This window comes from Saccopteryx bilineata, chromosome 1, assembly GCF_036850765.1.
Source record: "Saccopteryx bilineata isolate mSacBil1 chromosome 1, mSacBil1_pri_phased_curated, whole genome shotgun sequence".
Lineage (NCBI taxonomy): Eukaryota > Metazoa > Chordata > Mammalia > Chiroptera > Emballonuridae > Saccopteryx > Saccopteryx bilineata.
Window position 1 is genome coordinate 78,554,674 of NC_089490.1, and position 5,338 is coordinate 78,560,011.

The window sequence follows — 5,338 nt, forward strand, 5'->3', positions numbered from 1 at the left end:
ACTCGGTGGGATAAGCAGTTGAAGGAAACCGGCAGTTTGGTGGAGAAACCCCGTTCTGATAGGCCATCAGTCAGTGATGAGTCTGTAGAGGCTATACGGGATAGCTACCTAAGGAGCCCTAAAAAATCTGTGTGTGAGCCCACATCGAACTGCACTGAATAGATATGAAACTGGGAGAGTTTTCCTTTTATTTGGTGCAGATTTCACATTTCTATCATCTTTTGTTGCTTTCCTGTGACTGGTCAAAAATGCACCATGACTTTATGGAAACACTATATTTCTTCTTCTTTAGGTTATTCTGGCTCATTCTAAAGAAACTAAAAAACTGAATAAGGCCCTGGCCGGTTGGCACAGTGGTAGAGCGTTGGCCTGGCATGCAGGAGTCCCGGGTTTGATTCCTGGCCAGGGCACACAGCAGAAGCACCCATCTGCTTCTCCACCCCTCCCCCTTTCCTTCCTCTCTGTCTCTCTCTTCCCCTCCCACAGCCAAGGCTCCATTGGAGCAAAGTTGGCCCGGGCGCTGAGGATGGCTCTGTGGCCTCTGCCTCAGGTGCTGGAATGGCTCTGAATGCAACAGAGCAACGCCCCAGATGGGAAGAGCATCGCTCCCTGGTGGGCATGCCAGGTATGGATTCCGGTCAGGCACATGCGAGAGTCTGTCCAACTGCCTCCCCGTTTCCAGCTTCAGAAAAAATACAAAAAATAATAATAAAAACAAAAAACTGAATAAAAATAATACCAAGTCAATCAATTCAAAAAATAAAATATTTGTCATTTAATGTTACTTGTACACGACCCCAATTTTTACTATTTAATGGGTTTTGTTTTTTATTGACTCAAATGATGCCTATTATTACACCAATAGTACAAGGCAGCTAAGTAATTTAGCTATTGAAGTGAATTAAATAAAAAATATCAATTCCTCAAGTTGTTCAGTAGTAAAAGATTTAAAACTATTTAACCTTATTAAAAAGAAAATATTATCTTATAAACAAAACATATAACTACTCTGATCTCTTAACTTTTAAAAATATTTTCTATATTGTAGAATCTATTCATTCTGTGACTATCTTCTCATAATGATTAACTTTCATTTTCAACTTTTTTTATACAACACATTTATTAATTACCTAGGTGGCCTATATCAATTAAAGGTATAGTATGTGCTGTGGGAAGAACCATGTTTAATATATATATATATATATATATATATATATATATATATAGTTGTACCTTGGGATACATTTAATTCATTCTGTAAACAAGCTCGTAAGTCAGTCAACTCGTATATCAAATTTCTCCCATTTAAAATAACTGAAATAGATTTAATCTGTTCCAGCCCTGTGACACATCCCCAAACCATCCTAAATTATGAAAAAAGACATGTTTTTAATTAAGAAACACACATGTATACTTTACCAATGCATAACAAAATATATGAAATAAAAGAAAAAAGTGTTATTTAGTACTGTATTCTTACCTTGGAGACAGATGAGTGTGGCTAACGAAGGTGAATGGCAGAGGAGGAGGGAGGGAGGAAGGGATGCAGGCACTGTAGACACGTAAACTAAAACTGCACTTTCTTAACACTAATTGTAAACTAACACTGCACTTTCTTAACATTAAATGTAAACTAAAACTGCATTTTCTTTACTTTAAACAAAACTAAAACTTCACTTTCTTTACTTAAAATGAAACCACAAAAACTTAATCATGACTCGTATCTCGGAATTTTGCTCGGATCTTGAACAAAAATACGGATCGAGTCACAGCTCATATCTTAAAAAAAATCGCATGTTGGTCTGTTCGTATCTCAAGGTACCACTGTATATTTAAAACTGTTCATTAATTCCTTCAAGTGAAAGAAGGCAGAGGCTCTTTTATTTATTTTTTTAATTCAACTAAGGGAAAAATTCTACAAATGAAGAAGAAACAAGGATAGTCATTCAGGTCAGAAAACAGATGCAAAGGCTCAAAGGGAATGCATCCTAAAATAATGTTTGATATTATTATTGTAAACAGAAATGGAATGCACGACAAAACTATAGAAGGTAATCTCTTACCGTTGATTTGAATTGTAAAAAAATAACATTAAAATTCTAAGTGCACACATCAATAAGTGACATTTAATTTTACATTTTTAAAATACTTTCAAGGTTTTCACACTGTCACAAAAAAAGTCATTGTACATTTCAGCTGGGGTAGGTGCCTATGGGACTATTAACTCAGAAGAGATCACTCAGCAATCCATCCCTGTGCATTTATGAATGATTTGGACCTCCTCTTTTTTCAGCATGAGATGAGGGAGCTTATTAATCATTTCCTAAAACATCAATGGACAGACAAGCACATCACTAGCTGGAGAAAAGAAAAAGAAAAAAGAGATAAAGAAAGAAGGGAGGGAGGGAGGGAGAGAGAGAAAAAAAGAAAGAAAGAAAGAAAGAAAGAAAGAAAGAAAGAAAGAAAGAAAGAAAGAAAGAAAGAGAGAGAGAGAAAGAAAGAAAGAGAGAGAGAGAGAGAGAGAGAGAAAGAAAGAAAGAAAGAAAGAGAAAGAAAGAAAGAAAGAAAGAAAGAAAGAAAGAAAGAAAGAAAGAAAGAAAGAAAGAAAGAAAGAAAGAAAGAAAGAAAGAAAGAAAGAAAGAAAGTCAGGCAGCTGCAGCAGAAAGAGGGTAAAGCAGCCTTGACACAATTCCGGAACACGGCCAGGGCCAGGAGTCATCCAAGAAAGAATGCATCTGTGGTGGCTTTGTCAATCCCAAAGGTTAAAAGGTCAATGTATATCAATACAAAGATATCTAAAACACATTTTTCTTTGCTCTGATGACAGCCTTCAGACTGTTTGATTAAGATTCTCCCTAAAGCACAGGAACTTTTCACCCCTGAGTAATCTCAATGGATCAAATACATGAACACCCATAAGCAATTGCTCACAAATTTTACTGAAAGCTTTTCCCAAGATTTAACCATCAAACCTCACTTTTGTTAAGAAATTACACAACGTAATCAACAGTTCAAGTGCTATAGAAATGTTTATCTGAAACCTATGTACTCTTATTGATAAATGTCACCACATTAAATTTAATATACTAAATTAAAAAAGAAATTATCAAAGAAACACTAAGTAATAAGATCTTGAATAAAAATATCATTTTATACAAGAAACTCAGCAGGATATAGCAGAAAGAACACCAGCCTATATCAGATCTGACTCTTTTTTTTTTTTTTTTTTTGTATTTTTCTAAAGTTGGAAACAGGGAGGCAGTCAGCCAGACTGCCAGGATCCACCTGGCATGCCCACCAGGGGGCGAAGCTCTGCCCATCTGGGGCATTGCTCTGTTGCGACCAGAGCCATTCTAGTGCCTGAGGCAGAGGCCATGGAACCATCCTCAGCGCCCGGGCCAACTTTGCTCCAATGGAGCCTTGGCTGTGGGAGGGGAAGAGAGAGACAGAAAGGAAGGAGAGGGGGAGGGGTGGAGAAGCAGATGGGCACTTCTCCTGTGTGCCCTGGCCGGGAATCAAACCCGGGACTCCTGCACACCAGGCCGACGCTCTACCACTGAGCCAACCGGCCAGGGCCCAGATCTGACTCTTATTCCTCACCGTAGAATTAATAAGGTAGGTGACTTTCATCAATTAACCTGTCATATGATAACATGAAAATGAGAAATTGATCCATGGTATTTAAGATCATTTCTAATTCTGAAATACTAAGGGCAATATTTGCTTCCTTTAAACTTCAGCATCACTAAACATTTATGTTTGTTGACTGCACAATGTGTTGATCTACAAAGAAACAAATATGAAATTGTCAGAATTAAGAACTTTGTCTATGTCAGGTTCAAAACAAAACAAACATTTTGACCTCCTGCCATCCTTCTTTGCTCCTTTGCCTTTACTCATTCTCTCCCCACCTCACATCTCTTGCTAAACAGTTCTCTTGTCTCACTATTCTTTCCAAATCTTGCTCATTCTGAAATCTAAGTAAATCTTCATAGTCCTCATTAAAAACCCCCTTCAGCAAATCACACTGATACTCCTTCTCTTGAACTCAATTGTTGTATCTGTCTTGCATGACTATATTGCCACCTATCTATAACAGGGAATGCTAAGAATTTTTTGGGTCCCAGACAATACCTGGCAAATTATCAGTGCATCAGTTTCTTTCTCCCCTCCCCCTTCTCTTCCTCTTCCTAGCCTGTAGCCAGTGGCTACATTGGTTTGAATGTGGCCCCAGGCACTGAGGATAGCTCCCTTGGAGTGCATCAGCCTCGGGCACTAAAAATAGCTCCACTGATTCAGCATCAGGCCTTGATGGGATTGCCAAGTGGATCCTGGTTGAGGTGCATGTGGGAGTCTGTCTCATTATCTCCCCTCCTCTCACCTAAAAAAACCCCAAACAAACAAAAAAGGGGTAAAAGGAGGGGAGAGAGAGACATCTATTTGTTATTTCACTTACTTCTACATTCATTGGTTGATTCTTGTATGTGCTCTCACAGGGATCAAACTTGTAAGAGAAAGATTTTTTTTTACTTGTTCTTTCCACATCTATTCTTAATATAACCTAGAAATATTCTGGCAATTTTTTCTCTAACAGCAGCACAATGATGACTATAATTTTTACTTATATCCATAAATCTATTTAACTATTTGACTTAATAATCAGGTCAATCAAAAAAAAAAGTCAAACACATTTATACATCTCAACATATTTTTTGTCAACTATGACACCCAACAATTCTTTTTAATAATGTTTATTCTTAGCAGACATCCTGTACTTCTATTATGCAATTTTTTCCTTCTTTTTTTTTAAGCAGATGTTTGTCGTTCAGTCTTTGTAGACATTTTTTTCCAGTATCAACATCATTTGAAATGCTATTTCTTTCATTCCTTCTTAACATATATTACCTTTAAAAACATCTACTAACTTATTTTCATTCATTTCATAACTGATGAGTGATATGGTAATTAAAAACTCTCCAACAAGCTTCAAAGAAAAATTCTGTATAAATATATACAAATCCAACTTCACTAAAAGAGAGATTTCTCTCAAGTTAAATTTAATCTCCATGTAAGAATCTCATCCTCATCAATTTTGTATTTTGAAACATTCTTTTCCAAAAGGGTGATGAAGGAGAATAATATATTTGTAATATATTTTCAAAATACTAACAAGTACTTTGCATAACAACTTGTCTGTACTTCCCATTGAAATAGATGTATTGACTGAATAATAAAAACACATTAGTTGGTTGTTCTCAAAACTATTCACCAAACTAGTTATTTATTTATCACAGTCTAAGCCATAAAGGGTGTCCTTTTGTTTTACTTTACAATAAGT